Here is a 22,815-nt window from a genome sequence, read left to right as displayed (position 1 = left end):
GAAGTACAAAAGCTCGAGAAAGAGCTTTGGGGTCTTACCATGACAGGTACATACATAGTAACTTACACCAATAGATTCAGTGATCTAGCGATCCTATGTCCGGGAATGGTTCCTCTGGAGAGCAAGAAAATCGAAAGGTATATCTGGGGAATCTCATCTCAGATCCAAGGGAGTGTGTTAGCTTCAAAGCCTATGACATTTGATAGTACCAAACAACTGGCATATTCTCTAGTAGATCATGGAGTTCGTTAGGGCTTCATGACTGCTACTCCAGAACAACCCAAAACAAACAACAACAACAGCAACAACAACAACAACAACAACAACAAGAAAAAGTCCTGGAACAAAAGGAATGGTCAATCTTCCCAAGAGCCTTCCAAGAAACAACAAACAGTGGCAGTTCATACTACTACTGTTCCTACTGCTGTTCCTGATACTCCTACACCAGCAAAGCAGTATGCTGGTAAATTACCGAAGTGCAACAAGTGTAATTTCCATCACAATGGAAATTATCGTGAGATGCAATGTAGGAACTGCAACAGAACAGAGCACACAACCCAATTATGTAGGTCACCTCTGCAACCAATCACGCAAGTTCCTGGCATTGGAGTAAGTCGGGCATGTTATGAGTGTGGTGAAACTGGGCACTTCAAAAAGGATTGTCCAAAGGTGAAGAATGTCGGTGGTGTGGGAAGAATACTAGCTATTAGTCACGAGGAATCCGTGACAGATCCTACTGTGGTCACGGATACGTTTCTTCTCAACAATTCATACGCATGCATTCTATTTGATAGTGGTGCAGAGAAAAGCTTCGTGAGCCATAAATTCGAACATATACTTAAACAAAATTCCCAACCACTAAAAGATACCTTCACTGTAGAAATGGCCAACGGGAAAACCGAGTGCACTAACAATATATACATATGATGTACCCTTACTCTAAATAACTTTTCTTTCCCAATCAACCTGATGCCGGTCTCCATAAAAAGTTTCAACATCATCATTGGTATGGATTGGTTAAGTCCTAATCGTGCCGACATCCTATGTTACGAGAAAGCCATTCGCCTTAATCTGCCAAGTAACGAAACTCTTATCATTTACGGCGACAAACCCGACGTGGACCTACAAATCATCTCCTGTATCAAGGCACAAAATTATCTTCGCAAGGAGTACTGTGCTTTTCTAGCTCACATGATAGACAAGAATCAAGAAGTGAAAGACTTCGAGAGCATTCCCGAAGTCTGTAATTTCCCTGACATTTTTCCCGATGATCTTCCAGGAGTCCCTCATGAAAGACAAGTCGAATTCAAAATCGACTTAATTCCTGGAGCTACTGTTGGATTAATGTCTAAGTCCATAACTATAATTGGTAAGACTTGATCCGACCCGGCATGGTCCATTTGGGTTGCATGGCATCATGCATTTGGATAGACTATAATGAGAGAAATAACACTTAAGGTTGGTTAATATATTATAAGTTCTAATATATTAATAAGGTTATTTAATTAGTATTGATCAAGAATTAATTTGGAATTAATTAAGTGATCAAAAGGAGACTAATTAAATATATGGGTTGATTGTGTAAATCATTCATTCTTATATATGTGGGCTTGTGATCCAAGATTCCTTATGTTGGACTAAGTCCATGGGGTGACCCATGGATACTCCATGGAGGTTAAAATCCATGGAGCATAAGGAATGGGTAAATTTATGAGTTACATGGTGTAACCCTTATAGCCACCATATAAAAGAATCCCATGGCTCAAGAAATCGTGCACTAATGTGTGAGTGTGAGGGCTAGACGATTTCAAGGAGTGTTCAAGTTTCTCTCAAGTTATTCCAAGTGTATTTGGTGTTGTGTGAACCATTTGAGGTGTCACACTTGGGGCACTAGGCACTCAAGCTTCATGAAGACATTCTACATCAAAGAGGTATGTATTCTATCTTGTTATATTTATTATTTTGTATGCTAGATTAGGATAATACCTTGGATGTTCATAATTGTATGTATAATAGAGAAAACATAGATCCAAGGTATTTAGGGTTGCATGTACACTTAGGAGTGTTAGAATGCTCATAACCCAACAGTGGTATCAGAGACTAGGCTTGTTTTCTTGTTATACTTGCAAAAGTAGCTGAAAAATCGAGTTGGATGCATATATTCGATTGTTTTGGCTGGAATTGGACTAGGAACATTACCCTAAGATGTTTTTGGACTTATAAACTTGTTTTTGATGTGATAATGTTCATGCTAATCCAATTTCTAAGATAATTGTCATAATTTCAAGATTTGTATTAGTTTGTATGTTCATGCTAATTTCTTGAAGATTGATGATTTGAATTATCTTGTTCTTTTGAGGTTCTTAGATTAATAGAAAAGTTGTGTGAAATAGTTGTTTTCAATCCATTTTAATCTAAGAGTTGATTCCAAAGTGTGTTTTTGTAACTTGTCCTCAAGTTATATGAAAAGTCACATTTAAGAATCATAAAACTCATAAAAGTTGGCAAAGGTTACAAAATGAAGAGTCTAGTTCTAATTAAATGGTTTTATGACTCCATAACTTGTCCTCAAGTTATGGAGGTTCAAGAGTCTCTTCATTAAATTAAAAAAAAAGTGTAACCTTATTTAGTTCCATAAGTTACAATAAAAAAAAGTTTATTTTTTTTATTAATTAGTTTAAAGTCTTCCATAACTTGTCCTCAAGTTATGGAACTTGAAGAGTTTTTTTTTTAATTAAAACTACTTTAAACTCATAAGTTATGGAATTAATTAGTTTTGAATAGTTTCAAAACTTGCCCTCAAGTTTTGGAATTTGAAAAGTTTTTGCTTATGAATACTTTAATTCCAAGTTAGCCCTTAGAATTTTAAAAGTTAAAATTCAACCCTTATACTTTATAATATTATAAGTTAATAATATTTATATATATGTATAATAGTAAAGTCAGTCTTACCGTTAGTAGGCCTCATTCACGAAGCCGGTCTATAAGGGGGGTATAAGGTTACTGCCTATAAAATGACAGTTTAATGGGTGTCCACTCTCACCCACCGCTTCCTTGACTGGTGGAGGGTCGTTAGCCGAACGGGTAGGACAAGGACTATAATTCTCCTTTCATTAAAAGTATTAATGATAAATACTAAGTAACTAAACTCTTATTAATACCCAATCTTAGTTACTTAGGAAAATGTGAATTTGGTGCTAACCCATGAAATTACACTTTGCACTTTGCTTAAGTCGTTAGTGGAGCGTGTGTGGTTAACCGGCACACTAACCTGGACTTAACAAGGTAGGCAAAGGGTAACTTAATATTTATCATAGTATCGGTGGAGCGTGTGTGGTTAACCGGCACACTGATTAAGGGGTAAATATTAAGGGTACCAAGTATATTTGCATGGTTATTCACACCTTGTTTTGTGATCCTCGGCATCCCAGTCACAAAACCTGAAGGGCACACTCGAGATTGAAACATGCCTTTGAACAGTTCAATGAATCTCAAAGATCTAGGACTTTCAAATCCAATTAAAACCTAATAAATTATTTTGTTTTTTCATGGTGGAAATTGGTGAATCGTCATTCACCTACCTTGAAATATTTTATAGCTTGGATTACGGCATCCCTCTTCTAAGTTATAAAATATTGTGTTGGGTCCTAGCCTTAATATTTCATATTGGGTGTTATATTAAGGACTTTAAATCAACTATCTTGAATTTCTCCCAAAAAATGTCTAGTTCAGACATCTATGATCATCCCAAATCTCTTGGAACTTCACTTCCTCCACCTCCTCCAATTATTCTCCCTAACCCACAAGTTCAAGGTCACTCAAGCCCTAATGGCAAGCAAGGTCTATGTGTGATCACATCTTAGAGATGAAGTCACATATTGACAAGCTGGGAGAGTTGGGTGTCAAAGTCTTGAGAAAGTTGGATGTTCAATCACTTTCTAAGTCACATAGTGAGTTCCTTTGGGACTACTATGAAACAGACTATGACATGAACCTTAATGATCATATCTATTTGCTTGGTGCTGCTGAATCAGCAATGATTTGGAACGATAGTAAAGCAAATTTGATTAGAAGATCAACTTCCCAAAAACTTTATGGACAGTGACAATGGTGACACTAGAAATCCAGAAAAAGCATTCTCTTCCCAATGGAAAGGGATTGGCCATAGTCAACCCGGTTGACCAAACGGTAAGGAGAAAGGCTAAGTCCAAGATAGTCCCATTACCAAAGGGTCCATATGTTTATTTTGCCAAAGGAAGGGGCGTTGATTGCAAAGCTGCCAAGTTTACCTAAGGATGTTAAAGTCAATAAGTCTGACTCTACTTCAGGTAGAGCCCATTATCTAACTCTGTTAAGTTTCTATTCTAAGATCCTCATTACATGATGTGACTGGGTCATATGTTGATGTTTTAAGAATCAAAGAATAGAGAGAAAGCTTAAAGGAAGTATATGCTGATTCTGATCGCGTAGGTGGATTTCGATCGCATCAGAATTTTGAAGTTGTTACTTAGGAGTTATGATATATTGCTTAGGAATAGATAACAACAAGTTTTTCCGTATGCATTTGCACTATAAGGATAAGTTTTTTCTACAAAGTTTTGAAATAAAATAAAAGTTTTAATTTTATATTTATTTTAAATATCCTTACAAGTGGCATTTGTGAAAAATGGTTGTTTATATGATTCCATTGATAGCAATATTTGAAAAAAAATGGACTTGATTGTTTCGTTTGTGGTAGTGTCATAATTTACCAAATAAGGAAAGATTCTCATTCCCAAGACTTCAGTTGGATAGAAACTTGGAATCATGCAAGTTGAATAGTATGATGAATGAGAACTTTCAAGCATTGGAAAATTAAGACTTGTTCACATGGATGTGTGAGTCAAGTTAAGGACTAAAGGGATCGAGTACACATTCTTGTGCACTGGTCAAGTCCACCACAAAGCTCGTTAAGGCTATTCGTCATGATTTACTAAATTTTAGTAAATATGGTTATACTTACAAGTTTAAGTATAATTCTGAAACATTGGAAAAGTCTCAATGTATGGCAGAACGAATGGGAAGAATCAAATTAGGCAGACAGATAAAAGTTTCTCAAATCTGAAAAGATGGGAGAGTACTTTAGTATCATGTTTTGTGATCATCTTAATGATTAAAGAACCACATCACGATTGGTCTTCTAAGGACATCTTAGTGCATTCTTATGACTAAGAAGAGGAGTCATGAATTGTTGAAATGGTTAAATCAAGAAGATGAGTCATACTTCGTTTCAAAACAAGTCTTAGAGTCATACTCCAAGGCTATAAGTTGAGTGACATATCTTAAAGAAAGGTTTATAACACTTGTCAAATGTAAGAGTAAAAGTGTCCTACTCTTGTACATTTGAAGTTGGTAAGTTGTGATGTTTTGGATTAAACAAAGACCAACTAAGGCCAATTGTGTGAAGTGTTTGTCTTGATAAAGAATCCGCACTATCTCTTGAATATTTGGCAAGATAGTCTTATATGTCAAGAGGACAGTGGGACTCTTAAAGATCCTAAAAAGAATTTCAAGAACTAATCAAGAATAAAACCTGAGGTTCTTCACTAGCACACGACTTGAGGTTTATAACCTATCATGTTGACATATTCTGTGCCCATTCCAGTTAAAGTTGGCTTTGCATAGGAGTTCTGAAAGTTCTCAATTGGTTGCATAACAACTTGGAAGCAATGGCAGGCCCTGTACTGCCAGGTGGCAAGAAGTTAAGATTGCATAAGTTCACTCCATATGAGTTTGGATTTGTCATTATCCTTGTCTTGTGACTATGGTTTTGACGATTCACATGGATAAGAACACATACACTATTAAATCTAAGTGTCATAAGGTTTCTCTCCGATTCATGAAAATGATGGTGAGGAAACACTTTCACTAAGTAGATTTTAGCTAGATAGCAATTGTGATATTTGCATTCTCAAAGTCGTTAGTGGAGCGTGTGTGGTTTACCGGCACACTAACATGGACTTGTGAGAAGTGGCAAAGGTCTAAAAAATTGAGACTATGATTACGGCATCCCTTTTCATAGTTCTAAAATTGTTTAGACACACATGTGAGCTATCTAAGAGAGGTGTATGATTTTGATAAAGTTTTATCAAAACAATCTAGTATCAGAAATCTGAACTTTGGTAAGAAAGTCAGCTGATTTCTGAGTACATGTCAAAGCTAGTGGGAGCATAAGTGTTATGCTAATAATCATCATGTTAGTGGGAGCATGATAATTATGACAAAGGTTGCAAGTTAGCAATGTTAATTATAGAAAACAAAAGTTTCAATTCATGAGGTTGCAGGGGTTGAAAAAGTTGTTTTGCTATAATTAAGGGAGAGGATATACTTCATTTCAGTTCTAAAGGCTTAGATTGAGACCTTAATCATCTTTAGTCAAGAATATATATATGAATTTCATGTTGGATTGGTTCAACTTAAGGAAATTCTATATATTGCGTTCTCAAAATTCGATTATGATTACGGCATCCCTCTTCATAGTCAAATTTTGAAAACATGGCAAATAAAAATATTGTAGCAAAAAACTGGTCTAGAATCATGTCTTTATGTGAGACATCATGAATCGTGTACCATTTGCTTTGGGTACAGGATCGATTGCATGTGCTATAATATTTGTCATTTCTAAATTTTTCCAAATGCCCAGAGGCATTAAGAAGGGAAAAGGTCTAGAATTGGATATGACTAAAATGATTAAGCAATTGTCGAGGACAATCTGAGGTTTACCAAAGATTAGTTGCTCAGGGACAGTTGGAAGTATAGTGCTAATTTTGGAAGGACCATATTGACATATTCCGAAAAGAGGCATCTCTTATTCAGAAGTGATAGTCAAAATGGGAATATGGAGTTGTCTCCATAGGTGGAAGTTATCTGTGTAAGATTAGAAAACTTAATGCAAGAAGCATGTCCAAAGCAATGTACTTTGAATATGAGACTTAGTTTCCATGGAGTTGATCTCCATTGGAATACCTTATAATGACTGTTGACAAGTCTTTGTGACTTTGTACATATTCATTACAGGAGGGTCAGTGCATATAAGTTTAAAATCTAAACAGATTTCGATAAATGATAGGAATTTGAAATTCTCACATTTTTCGATAAGAATTTGGGAGTGTGAAATTAGAATCATTGAAATTATGTTCAATTGGTTTATTTCACAAAGTAAGGATCATAGACAAACATAGAGTGCATACTTGGTGTATGTCAAAGCTATTGTTTAAGAAAACATAGTGTACATGCTTGGAGCATGGGACAACTAGTGTTTTTAATTCAAGTATAAAGTTGATAAAACCGAAACAATGAATAATGAGTAATCAGTATGGTGATAAATAAAAGTGTTTATTTATATTCATTGAGTTTGATACCATATTTGATTCATTTATTCTTGTGTTTCACTTTGCATGTTTTGACTTCCAGAATAACTAAGTCGCTCTTCCTGAATGATTAAGTTATTCAAACCATCCACAGTTGGTCATATGTTGGAAGTAGATATGAATCAAGACTGTCATGGGTTGGTTTGTAGAGGTCCAAGTTGGTGGAAAAAGTGGTGCTACAACACTCATGAGTGCTCATAAGTTCTGAGTATTGGATTCAACCCGCGCTCATTTGAATCACTTCATGGATTTTATCACGAGTGATCATGAGACGATAATATCTTATATTCTTCAAACCTAGAGATATGAGTTGTTACTATGAGTTGGTTGGACATTGATTGCACGAAAACGCATTCGGTAACTCGATGTTATAAAACGTGCCTTTGTGTATGATTCAGCAAGTAGTAGAACAAGCCATATGAGTCAAAGTTTATCCATTCCTTTTACCTTCGGGATAAAAGCGTTATCTGTGGGCCCCTCGGTGATTTAAAGATGATACATGTGAGTGCTTGGCCAAGCCAGGACTGATTTGATTTGTTCAATCAGTCAGTCATCATGAATCGGAAATCGGGAAACAACAAATGGACAGAGAGAATGATTGATAATCCATGTCTCAGTCCATATGATATCTAGAATGGAGGAATATATGATCCCTTATCTAATGGACAAGTCATTGACAAAGGTCAGAGTTCATCGACAAGGTCAGAGTTAGACAGAAGCTTTTGAGAGCTACGATTGCTGATCGGTTCCTGAAGTCATACGCAATAATAGTTTTAGACTTATCCAAGTGGGAGACTGTTGGATTAATGTCTAAGTCCATAACTATAATTGGTAAGACTTGACCCGACCCGGCATGGTCCATTTGGGTTGCATGGCATCATGCATTTGGATAGACTATAATGAGAGAAATAACACTTAAGGTTGGTTAATATATTATAAGTTCTAATATATTAATAAGGTTATTTAATTAGTATTGATCAAGAATTAATTTGGAATTAATTAAGTGATCAAAAGGAAACTAATTAAATATATGGGTTGATTGTGTAAATCATTCATTCTTATATATGTGGGCTTGTGATCCAAGATTCCTTATGTTGGACTAAGTCCATGGGGTGACCCATGGATACTCCATGGAGGTTAAAATCCATGGAGCATAAGGAATGGGTAAAGTTATGAGTTACATGGTGTAACCCTTATAGCCACCATATAAAAGAATCCCATGGCTCAAGAAATCGTGCACTAATGTGTGAGTGTGAGGGCTAGATGATTTCAAGGAGTGTTCAAGTTTCTCTCAAGTTATTCCAAGTGTATTTGCTGTTGTGTGAACCATTTGAGGTGTCACACTTGGGGCACTAGGCACTCAAGCTTCATGAAGACATTCTACATCAAAGAGGTATGTATTCTATCTTGTTATATTTATTATTTTGTATGCTAGATTAGGATAATACCTTGGATGTTTATAATTGTATGTATAATAGAGAAAACATAGATCCAAGGTATTTAGGGTTGCATGTACACTTAGGAGTGTTAGAATGCTCATAACCCAACAGCTACCCCCATAGCCAAATCACCTTATCATTTTGCACCGACAAAAATGCAGGAACTATCCAGCCAGCTGAACGAACTTCTTAGCAAGGGATTCATTAGACCAAGCTTCTCACCTTGGGGAGCACCAGTCATGTTCATAAAGAAGAAGGATGGATCTTTCCGCATGTGCATAGACTATCGTGAGCTAAACAAACTTACTATAAAAAACCGATACCCTCTATCACGGATTGACGACTTGTTCGAACAACTTCAAGGAGCAAGCTACTTTTCAAAGATTGACTTAAGATCCGGGTATCACCAGTTAAGAGTTTTAGAGGAAGATTTCCCAAAACAGCCTTCCGAACTCGTTATGGTCACTACGAGTTTGTAGTGATGCCTTTAGGATTAACGAATGCACCTGCAATGTTCATGGACTTGATGAACAGAGTGTTCCGTCCTTACCTGGACAAATTCGTAATATTCTTCATAGACGATATCCTCATCTACTCACGAAGTGAGGAGGAGCATAGCCAACATCTCCGACAAGTCTTGCAAACACTGAGAGCAGAGAAGCTATATGCAAAGTTCTCAAAGTGTGAATTTTGGATTAGGAAAGTAGGTTTCCTAGGTCATGTGATCAGTAAAGAGGGAATACACGTGGACCCATCCAAAATAAAGGCAATTGAGAACTGGTCAGCACCCAAAACGCCTACAGAAATCCGTCAATTCTTAGGCCTTGCTGACTACTATCACAGATTCATTCAGAATTTCTCCCGAATTGCTAAGCCACTTACACCCTGACACAAAAGGGTGTGACTTTTAGCTGGGGAGGGAAACAAGAAACAACATTCCAAACGCTAAAGCGAGCCCTATGCAGTGCGCCTATCTTGTCTCTTCCAGAAGGGACAGAAGACTTCGTAGTATACTGCGAGGCGTCTAACCAAGGGCTAGGCTGTGTTCTTATTCAACGAGGAAAGGTCATATCCTATGCCTCGAGATAGCTTAAGACACATGAGGTCAACTATACAACTCATGACCTTGAACTGGGAGCAGTGATATTTGCTCTGAAGATCTGGAGACATTACCTATATGGCACGAAATGCACAATATTCACGAACCATAAAAGTCTTCAGCATATCTTCGACCAGAAAGATCTAAACATGAGACAACGACGTTGGGTGGAGCTACTAAACAATTACAAATGCGAAATTCGTTATCATCCCGGTAAAGCCAATGTAGTAGCTGATGCCATAAGCAGAAAAGAATACTCGGGACATCGAGTAAAGTCATTGACCATGACAATCCATTCACACCTGTCCACACAGATCAGAGAGGCTCAGCTTGAGGCCTTGAAACCTGAAAATGTGGCAGGTGAAACTTTAAGAGGAATGGACAAAAATTTAAACATCAAAGGTGATGGAGCCCGATACCTCATGAACCGGATATGGACACCAAAGTTCGGTGGTTATAGAGAGATTGTCATGAACGAAGCACATAAGACGCGATACTCCATTCACCCAGGTTTAGACAAGATGTATCTGGACCTTAAGAAACTTTATTGGTGGCCAAACATGAAGGCTGAGATTGCTACCTTTGTGGGCAAGTGTCTTACTTGTGACAAAGTCAAGGTGGAGTACCAAAAGCCTTCACGTCTACTACAACAACCGGAAATCCCCGAATGGAAGTGGCAGCAGATTACGATGGATTTCATAACTAAGTTACCCAAGACAACGGGTGGTCATGATACCATTTAGGTAATAGTCGACAGATTAACCAAATCCGCACACTTCTTACCAATAAAGGAAATTGACAAGATGGAAAAGCTAACTAGAATATACATCAGAGAGATAGTTAGACTGCACGGTGTACCGATATCTATTATCTCTGACCGAGATAGTAGATTCACTTCATGTTTCTGGCAGTCACTACAGAAATCTCTGGGAACTAGGTTGGATATGAGTACAACCTACCATACATAAACTGACAGACAGAGTGTGAGAACGTTTCAAACGTTAGAAGACATGATGAGAGCATGTGTGATCGACTTTGGTAAAGCATGGGATACCCATTTACCACTAGTCGAGTTCTCGTACAATAATAGTTACCATACTATCATTAAGGTTGATCCATTCGAAGCTCTCCACGGTCGCAAGTGCAGATCACCTCTGTGTTGGGCTGAAGTGGGTGACACGCAACTGGCTAGAGGTCAAATTCCTGACAACACTCTTACTGGTCCGGAGATCATTCGAGAAACTACTGAGAAGATAGTACAAATTCGAGAACGACTTAAAGCCTCCAGAGACAGACAGAAAAGCTACAAAGACAAAAAAAGAAAACCCTTGGAATTCCAGGCTGGTGACCGCGTCATGTTGAAGGTCTCACCCTGTAAGGGAATGATACGCTTTGGAAAGCGTGGCAAACTAAATCCAAGGTACATTGGACCGTTCGAGATTCTTGCTAGAATCGGCCCAGTAGCTTACAAACTCAAATTACCTCAAGAACTCAGTAACATACATCCTATCTTTCACGTGTCTAACCCAAAGAAGTGCTTATCCGATGAGACTCTTGTTATCCCACTCGATGTAATCGAGATAAACGAGAACCTCAACTTCGTGGAAGAACCAGTAGAAATCCTAGATAGGGAAGTAAAGAGAACCTAAAAAAAGTCGTATCCCGATAGCGAAGGTTCGCTGGAATGCAAAGCGGGGACCTGAATTCACTTGGGAGTGGGAGGATCAAATGAAATAAAAGTATCCACATCTTTTTCCCTAGTCCTAGTGTATCTCTATAGTCTTAATTTCGAGACGAAATTCCCTTTAACGGGGGGATAATGTAACAACCCGATATTTCAAGTCCATGTAAATTAAATTGATTCCAATAAAAGTCTAAGTTTCAATCATGTACAAATGATTTAACATTATAACAAATAAGAACTTTAGTACCAATAATACATACTTGTATATACATACACTTTGAAAATAATACTTATATATAAGTTATATGTACTTATATTGAAAAACCATGTAGATAAGCTTAACATTTAAATGAAACTGTGAAATATATTAATGTATATATAGAAATCAGTTTTTGGAATCTAATCCCAAAGCTAAAACCGAATTCCTTAAAGAATGAAGTGCCAAAACAGAATTCTTCAAATGGTGTAAGCCTAGACCGAATTCTCCTTCATCATTTGACTAGAAACCGATTTCATGCCATGATATCCCACTTTAGGACCGAATTCATGGAGAATTCGGTCATGAAGGACCGAATTCATGGTGAATTCGGTCATGAAGGACCGAATTCACAATGTTAAGCCTATTAAGGACCGAACACCTCAATGGTGATCCCTTTGACACACTTTCCTAAGCTTACATTCAACGCCTTACTTTTCCTTCATACTTAAGATACCATATTAAGAATTGAATTCATTTCACACACATCCAGAACACGAAACCTCCCTATTCTCTCTCAAGTTTCAAACATATTTACCTTACAAATTCAAAGAACATCTTCAAAATCGTCCTAGAAAGAAGCTTTCTTAAAGATTCATAGTAAGCATCCTTCATTTATCTAGTGATTATATACAATACCTTAAGATTCATTTACTAATATGAGCACCATATTATGTGTTTATATATTATTAGGAATTCGGAAATTATACGTATTCTAATCCAAAAATTATCACAACCACACCGTACCTAACCAAGAACAGGCATATGAGGTGAGTTCATACCCCTGCGTTTTTATTATTTTTCACTATTTTTTTTTGGGGGGGGGGAGGGAATACAAGAATATTGTGTTTACAAATATATGATTTTTAAATATTGTCAAACTCTTTTAAATGTTTTAAAAAAACCTTTTAAACTTATATTTTGCCAAAAATCATATATATATATATATATATATATATATATATATATATATATATATATATATATATATATATATATATATATATATAAGATTTAAAGGGCTTAGGACTAATAATTCCTTTTATTTCCTTTTCCTTGTTTGGATGTGGGCTGAGCGTAGAGTTATTTGTCTGAATGTCGTTTAAATTTTAATTATATATATATATATATATATATATATATATATATATATATATATATATATATATATATATATATATATATATATATATATATATATATGAGTATAAAAGTTATTTCAATCAGATTCATATTCCCTTTATAACATGTAGAGCAAAGGGGATACTTTCATCAATATTACTTATCAAACAGAACACAAATATAAATTATAATAGGTATAATTTATGGAACTCTCACACTATTTTCATTAATCAGTTATACAAAGATTTAACGGTATACTCTCGTACAAATACTTTACATTCAAGTATACTAGAAAAGGACATACTATCAGTTCATTTATTTGAAAATGACTTTTCATCATTAATATATACGTAATCTTCAATATGGTTTTTGTGAGACAATGTTCAGTTGCTTATTCATTTAGGCAATACTATTAAAGTCCTGATATTATAACCAGAATCTCCCGACAGAGAGCGAGACAAATGTGTATAGATCTATACGGGACTGACAATCCCGCACTCGGACTGTTCGCTACAGTTAGGATGGTATGCCTATGAGTGACAAATTTCGTTACAGTTCTGACGCCTACAAAGCGTCATATCAGGCCATCTAGTCATTAGCATGGTTATAATAACTCACAAAAAGATATGAACAAATACGATTAATGTATAAATAATTAAACCAATGTGTACGAATACAAGTACTGGTTTTACATTAACATGATTTAGAGTATTACATAACAATTTACAACTTCTGCTGGTGGAGCCAGGCATACTCACTTTTACAGGGTTTTCAAAGAGTACAATTACAGAACTTGGAAAACATAAACAATACAGAAAACATTCTTTTTATAGTTTTATTGTGAATTAAAACTATGTTACACTATTTTATAGTACAACAACACTTATACAGAACAATTTTATGGTATTAAAACTACTTTTCAACTAAAATAGAAAATATTGGATTTTCTGGAACATTAAACATACTCACTATTTCAAGGAACAGATTACAAGCTTTTAAACATAAATACTTATGCACTCATCAACTTAAATGTTGATACTCTCTTTTTCAAAACACTTGTATTCTCAGGGAATCAGTAGACAGGTACATGTTGGATTAATGTCTAAGTCCATAACTATAATAGGTAAGACTTGACCCGACCCGGCATGGTCCATTTGGGTTGCATGGCATCATGCATTTGGATAGACTATAATGAGAGAAATAACACTTAAGGTTGGTTAATATATTATAAGTTCTAATATATTAATAAGGTTATTTAATTAGTATTGATCAAGAATTAATTTGGAATTAATTAAGTGATCAAAAGGAGACTAATTAAATATATGGGTTGATTGTGTAAATCATTCATTCTTATATATGTGGGCTTGTGATCCAAGATTCCTTATGTTGGAATAAGTCAATGGGGTGACCCATGGATACTCCATGGAGGTTAAAATCCATGGAGCATAAGGAATGGGTAAAGTTATGAGTTACATGGTGTAACCCTAATAGCCACCATATAAAAGAATCCCATGGCTCAAGAAATCGTGCACTAATGTGTGAATATGAGGGCTAGACGATTTCAAGGAGTGTTCCATTTCTCTCAAGTCATTCCATGTGCATTTGGTGTTGTGTGAACCATTTGAGGTGTCACACTTGGGGCACTAGGCACTCAAGCTTCATGGAGACAAGCTACATCAAACAAAGGTATGTATTCTATCCATTTGATTACCCAAGTATCAAGTATTGTATGCTAGATAGGGTAATACCTTGGAAAGTTCATAATTGCATGTATAATAGAGAAAACATAGATCCAAGGTATTTAGGGTTGCATGTACACTTAGGAGTGTTAGAATGCACAAAACCCATCAGTGGTATCAGAGCCAAGGCTTGTTTTCTTGTTATACTTGCAAAATTAGCTGAAAAATCGAATTGTATTAGTTTAAAAGTTATGCTAATTACTTGAAATTTTTTTTGATGTGAATTATCTTTGTTCATATGAGTTTATTAGATTAATAGAAAAGTTAATTGATTATGTGTTTTCAATCCATTTTAATCTAAGAGTTGATTCCAAAGTGTGTTTTTGTAACTTGTCCTCAAGTTATATGAAAAGTCCCATTTAAGTTTCATAAAACTCATAAAAAGTTGGCAATGGTTACAAAAATGAAGAGTCTTGTCCTCATTAAATGGTTTTATGACTCCATAACTTGTCCTCAAGTTATGGAGGTTCAAGAGTCACTTCATTAAATGATAAAATGTGTAACCTTAATTAGTTCCATAAGTTACAAAAATAAAGAAAAGTTACATTCTTTTATTAGTTTAAAGTCTTCCATAACTTGTCCTCAAGTTATGGAACTTGAAGAGTTTTTTTTAATTAAAACTACTTTAAACACATAAGTTATGGAATTAATTAGTTTTGAATATTTTCAAAACTTGCCCTCAAGTTTTGGAATTTGTAAAGTTTTCCCCATGAATACTTTAATTCCAAGTTAGCCCTTAGAATTTTAAAAGTTAAAATTCAACCCTTATACTTTATAGTATTATAAGTTAATAATAAATATATGTATAAGAGCAAGTCAGTCTTACCGTTAGTAGGCCTCATTCACGAAGCCGGACTATAAGGGGGGTATAAGGTTACTGCCTATAAAATGGCAGTTTAATGGGTGTCCACTCTCACCCACCGCTTCCTTGACTGGTGGAGGGTCGTTAGCCGAACGGGTAGGACAAGGACTATAATTCTCCCTTCATTAAAAGTATTAATGATAAATACTAAGTAACTAAACACTTATAAATTCCCAATCTTAGTTACTTAGGAAAATGTGAATAAGGTGCTAATCCATGAAATTACACTTTGCACTTTGTTTAAACCGTTAGTGGAGCGTGTGTGGTTAACCGGCACACTAACCTGGATTTAACAAAGTAGGCAAAGGGTAACTTAATATTTATCATAGTATCGGTGGAGCTCGTGTGGTTAACCGACACATCGATTGAGGGGTAAATATTAAGGGTACCAAGTATATTTGCATGGTTACTTCACACCTTGTTTTATGATCCTCGGCATCCCAGTCACAAAACCTGAAGGGCACACTCGAGATTGAAACATGCCATTGAAAAGTTCAATGAATCTCAAAAGATCTAGGAGTTTCAAATCCAATTAAAAACCTAATTACATTATTTCGTTTTTCATGGTGGAAATTTGTAAATCGTCATTTACCTACCTTCAACTATTTTATAACTCGGAGTACGACATCCCTCTTCCAGTTATAAATAGGTTGTTGGATCCTAGCCTTAATATTTCATATTGGGTGTTATATTAAGGACTTTAGATCAACTATCTTGAATATCTCCCAAAAGATGTCTAGTTCAGACATCTATGATCTTCCCAAATCTCTTGGAACTTTACTTCCTCCACCTCCTCCAATTATTCTCCCTAACCCACAAGTTCAAGGTCACTCAAGCCCTAATGGCAAGCAAGGTCTATGTGTGATCACATCTTAGAGATGAAGTCACATATTGACAAGCTGGGAGAGTTGGATGTCAAAGTCTTGAGAAAGTTGGATGTTCAATCACTTTCTAAATCACATAGTGAGTTCCTTTGGGACTACTATGAAACAGACTATGACATGAACCTTAATGATCATATCTATTTGCTTGGTGCTGCTGAATCAGCAGTGATTTGGAATGATAGTAAAGCAAATTTGATTAGAAGATCAACTTCCCAAAAACTTTATGGACAGTGACAATGGTGACACTGGAAATCCAGAAAAAGCATTCTCTTCCCAATGGAAAGGGATTGGCCATAGTCAACCCGGTTGACCAAATGGTAAAGAGAAAGGCTAAGTCTGAGATAGTCCCATTACCAAAGGGTCCATATGTTTATTTTGCCAAAGGAATGAGCGTTGATTGCAAAGCTGCCAAATTTACCTAAGGATGTTAAAGTCAATAAGTTTGACTCTACATCAGGTAGAGCCCATTATCTAACTCTGTTAAGTTTTATTCTGAGATCCTCATTACATGATGTGACTGGGTCACATGTTGATGTTTTAAGAATCAAAGAATAGAGAGAAATCTTAAAGGAAGTATATGTTGATTCTGATCGCGAAGGTGGATTTCGATCGCATCAGAATTTTGAGCAAGGAATAGATAACAACAATTTTCAATGTGGATTGTAAGGATAAGTTTTTCCGCAAAGTTTTAAAATAAAAGAAAATTGTTTAATTTTATTTATTTGAAGTATCCTTACAATGGTATTTGTGGAAAATTGTTGCTTATATGATTCCACTGACAGCAATATTGGAAAATGGATTTGATTCTTTCATTTGTGGTAGTGTCTAAATTTACCAAATCAGGAAAGTTCCTCATCGCCCAAGTTTCAACTGGACCGAAACTTGGAATCATGCAAGTTGAATAGTATGATGAATGAGAACTTTCAAGCATTGGAAAATCAAGACTAATTACTTGTTTACATGGATGTGTGAGTCAAGTGAAGGACTAAAGGGATCGAGTACACACTCTTGTGCACTGGTCATGTCCACCACAAAGCTCGTTAAGACTATTTGATTTACTAAAGTTTAGTAAATATGGTTATACTTACAAGTTTAAGTATAATTCTGAAACATTGGAAAAGTCTCAATGTATGGCAGAACGAATGAGAAGAATCAAATTAGGCAGAAAGATAAAAGTTTTGTCAAATCTGAAAGATGGGAGAGTACTTTAGTATCATGTTTTGTGATCATATTAATGATTTAAGAACCACATCACAATTGGTCTTCTAAGGACATCTTAGTGCATTCTTATGACTAAGAAGAGGAGTCATGAATTGTTGAAATGGTTAAATCAAGGAGATGAGTCATACTTCGTTTCAAAACAAGTCTTAGAGTCATACTCCAAGACTATAAGTTGAGTGGCATATCTTAAAGAAAGGTTTATAACACTTGTCAAATGTAAGAGTAAAAGTGTCCTACTCTTGTACATTTGAAGTTGGTAAGTTGTGATGTTTTGGATTAAACAAAGACCAACTAAGGCCAATTGTGTGAAGTGTTTGTCTTGATAAAGAATCCGCACTATCTCTTGAATATTTGGCAAGATAGTCTTATATGTCAAGAGGACAGTGGGCGTCTTAAAGATCCTAAAAAGAATTTCAAGAACTAATCAAGAATAAAACCTGAGGTTCTTCACTAGCACACGACTTGAGGTTTATAACCTATCATGTTGACATATTCTGTGCCCATTCCAGTTAAAGTTGGCTTTGCATAGGAGTTCTGAAAGTTCTCAATTGGTTGCATAACAACTTGGAAGCAATGGCAGACTGCCATGTGGCAAGAAGTTAAGATTGCATAAGTTCAGTCCATATGAGTTTAGATTTGTCATTATCCTTGTCTTGTGACTATGGTTTTGACGATTCACATGGATAAGAACACATACACCATAAAATCTAAAGGTCATAAGGTTTCTCTCCGATTCATGAAAATGATGGTGAGGAAACACTTCCACCAAGTAGATTTGAAGCAGATGGCAAAAGGTCTAAACAATTGAGACTATGATTACGACATCCCTTTTCATAGTTCTGAAATTGTTTAGACACACATGCATGCTATCTAAGGAAAGGTGTATGATTTTGATAAAGTTTTATCAAAGCATCTCGTATCAGAAATATGAACTTTGGTAAGAAAGTCAATAAAGTATTGATTTCTAGAAGTCCAGCTGATTTCTGAGTACATGTCAAAGCTAGTGGGAGCATAAGTGTTATGCTAATAATCATCATGTTAGTGGGAGCATGATAATTATTGTTAGTGTTGCAAGTTAGCAATGTTAATTATAGAAAACAAAAGTTTCAATTCGTGAGGCTGCAGGGATTGAAAAAGTTGTTTTGCTATAATTAAGGGAGAGGATATACTTCATTTCAGTTCTAAAGGCTTAGATTGAGACCTTAATCATCTTTAATCAAGAATATATATGTGAATTTTATGTTGGATTGGTTCAACTTAAGGAAATTCTATATATTGCGTTCTCAAAATTCGATTATGATTACGGCATCCCTCTTCATAGTCAAATTTTGAAAACATGGCAAATAAAAATATTGTAGCAAAAGACTGGTCTAGAATCATGTCTTTATGTGAGACATCATGAATCGTGTCCCATTTGCTTTGGGTAAATGATCGATTGCATGTGCTATAATATTTGTCCTTTCTAAATTTTTCCAAATGCCCAGAGGCATTAAGAAGGGAAAAGGTCTAGAATTGGATATGACTAAAATGATTAAGCAATTGTCGAGGACAATCTGAGGTTTACCAAAGATTAGTTGCTCAGGGACAGTTGGAAGTATAGTGCTAATTTTGGAAGGACCATATTGACATATTCTGAAAAGAGGCATCTCTTATTCAGAAGTGATAGTCAAAATGGGAATATGGAGTTGTCTCCATAGGTGGAAGTTATCTGTGTAAGATTAGAAAACTTAATGCAAGAAGCATGTCCAAAGCAATGTACTTTGAATATGAGACTTAGTTTCCATGGAGTTGATCTCCATTGGAATATCTTATAATGACTGTTGACAAGTCTTTGTGACTTTGTACATATTCATTACAGGAGGGTCAGTGCATATAAGTTTAAAATCTAAACAGATTTCGATAAATGATAGGAATTTGAAATTCTCACATTTTTCGATAAGGATTTGGGAGTGTGAAATTAGAATCATTGAAATTATGTTCAATTGGTTTATTTCACAAAGTAAGGATCATAGACAAACATAGAGTGCATACTTGGTGTATGTCAAAGCTATTGTTTAAGAAAAACATAGTGTACATGCTTGGAGCATGGGACAACTAGTGTTTTTAATTCAAGTATAAAGTTGATAAAACCGAAACAATGAATAATGAGTAATCAGTATGGTGATAAATAAAAGTGTTTATTTATATTCATTGGGTTTGATACCATATTTGATTCATTTATTCTTGTGTTTCACTTTGCATGTTTTGACTTCCAGAATAAACCAGGTCATTCTTCCTGAATGACTAAGTTATTCAAACTATCCACAGTCGGTCATATGTTGGAAGTAGATATGAATCAAGACTGTCATGGGTTGGTTTGTAGAGGTCCAAGTTGGTGGACAAAGTGGTGCTACAACACTCATGAGTGCTTATAAGTTCTGAGTATTGGATTCAACCCGCGCTCATTTGAATCACTTCATGGATTTTATCACGAGTGATCATGAGACGATAATATCTTATATTCTTCAAACCTAGAGATATGAGTTGTTACTATGAGTTGGTTGTACATTGATTGCACGAAAACGCATTCGGTAACTCGATGTTATAAAACGTGCCTTTGTGTATGATTCAACAAGTAGTAGAACAAGCCATATGAGTCGAAGTTTATCCATTCCTTTTACCTTCGGGATAAAAGCGATATCTGTGGGCCCCTCGATGATTTAAAGATGATACATGTGAGTGCTTGGCCAACTTAAACATACTCACTATTTCAAGGAACAGATTACAAGCTTTTAAACATAAATACTTATGCACTCATCAACTTAAATGTTGATACTCTCTTTTTCAAAACACTTGTATTCGCAGGGAATCAGTAGACAGGTACATGTTGGATTAATGTCTAAGTCCATAACTATAATTGGTAAGACTTGACCCGACCCGGCATGGTCCATTTGGGTTGCATGGCATCATGCATTTGGATAGACTATAATGAGAGAAATAACACTTAAGGTTGGTTAATATATTATAAGTTCTAATATATTAATAAGGTTATTTAATTAGTATTGATCAAGAATTAATTTGGAATTAATTAAGTGATCAAAAGGAGACTAATTAAATATATGGGTTGATTGTGTAAATCATTCATTCTTATATATGTGGGCTTGTGATCCAAGATTCCTTATGTTGGACTAAGTCCATGGGGTGACCCATGGATACTCCATGGAGGTTAAAATCCATGGAGCATAAGGAATGGGTAAAGTTATGAGTTACATGGTGTAACCCTAATAGCCACCATATAAAAGAATCCCATGGCTCAAGAAATCGTGCACTAATGTGTGAATATGAGGGCTAGACGATTTCAAGGAGTGTTCCATTTCTCTCAAGTCATTCCATGTGCATTTGGTGTTGTGTGAACCATTTGAGGTGTCACACTTGGGGCACTAGGCACTCAAGCTTCATGGAGACAAGCTACATCAAACAAAGGTATGTATTCTATCCATTTGATTACCCAAGTATCAAGTATTGTATGCTAGATAGGGTAATACCTTGGAAAGTTCATAATTGCATGTATAATAGAGAAAACATAGATCCAAGGTATTTAGGGTAGCATGTACACTTAGGAGTGTTAGAATGCGCAAAACCCATCAGTACATTCCCAAAATTTTGAGAAGACGGAGCAGTATAGAGTCATGTCTTCTATCTTTTGCTATACATAACTTTTTATGTCATATATATAATGACTTGTACACTATGTAAAACTTATACATTATTAATGCAATGGTTGTACTTTGATTACTATAATGCATGTGTTGTGATACTTAACATGAAGTCATCCACCCCCGGACGTTTCCACCGCTCCGGTTTGGGGGTGTGACATCTCCCTTAACTGGGTCTCAACATTCTTAGCTGCCCATATGGCGGCTTTCAAGGTGGTTACTTGTTTGACCATTGGACCAAAGTCTGTTGGTAATTCATTGGCAAACTTGTTGACCTTGGAGAGTTTAGTTGGAACCAAATAAGGAACAACCTTCATTTTCTCCGTAAAACTTGCAGCATACTCGTTGACACTCATCCTTCCCTTCTTCAGATTCTGAAACTCGTTGTTGATCTCCAGAAGATCCTGCTCAGAGCAGTACTACATTTTCAGTTGCACCAAAAAGTCTTCCCAAGACATCTTGCTAGCTTTTCTTTTGGGCATGGTATCATTTAGTATCTTCCACCAACTTAATACCCCAGTCTTCAATAGTGTAACCGTGAGAGCGGTCTTCTGTTTGTTGCTGCAGTCGCAACTTTCAAACATCATCTCCATCTCGGAGATCCAATCCTTGACTTCCACCGGTGTTGGGCTTCTAGAAAGACTTGGTGGCTTGGATGCCATGAAATCCTTGTACTTACATCCATGTCCATCATTTCCGTCATCGGGTTGGTTTCTTTTAACCATACGTGGCCCAACTTAATTGACAGTCTGACTAAAGTTTCCTTCCTCTGACTGTTCAATGTTCAGCTCTGGTTGTTCAATGGGTACAATAGTTTCATCCTTATTATGTTGAATTAGAAGTCGTGTCTCCTCCACCTGACGATCCAACATCATTTGTATCATTGCCTGTACTCCTGTCATTGTGATTGGCTCGGGTGCAGCTGCTACCTCTGGTGCACGCTCAATCACTCATGGCTCAGGCTGCTGGTTATCGTTTTCCAATCCGCTTCGAGTTCTCCTATGTCGATCAATACACCAAATAAGACGTTCGGTGTGCAGTGACGAGAATTAGGATAAGGAAAGCTTTATTTACGACAGACATATAAATCTCCTTATCACTCCGAAAAGTTATATGCCAGTTCTAATACCGTAATTAAACGTTTATAAATCTGAACACATAAAATTTCCAGAGTCGGTCGGAAATAGGCCATAGATTCGATCAAATGATAGCATCATAAAGCATATATAATTTAGCACATAATAGAAATTTAGGCATCTTCTCGAAATAAGCTAGTGCTCGTGTCTATTCAGGCATACTTCCTAAAATATAATAGACACACTCGTCACGATCATCGCTTAGCATTCTAAGTTTAAGTCTACAAATTTCCTAAAATTCCTAGTTCGCTTAAACTAAAGCTCTGATA

This window comes from Lactuca virosa, chromosome 8 (assembly GCF_052849685.1).
Source record: "Lactuca virosa cultivar CGN04683 chromosome 8, Lactuca_virosa_CGN04683_v6, whole genome shotgun sequence".
NCBI classification, from domain to species: Eukaryota; Viridiplantae; Streptophyta; class Magnoliopsida; order Asterales; family Asteraceae; genus Lactuca; species Lactuca virosa.
Note: the sequence above shows the minus strand (reverse complement) of the source record.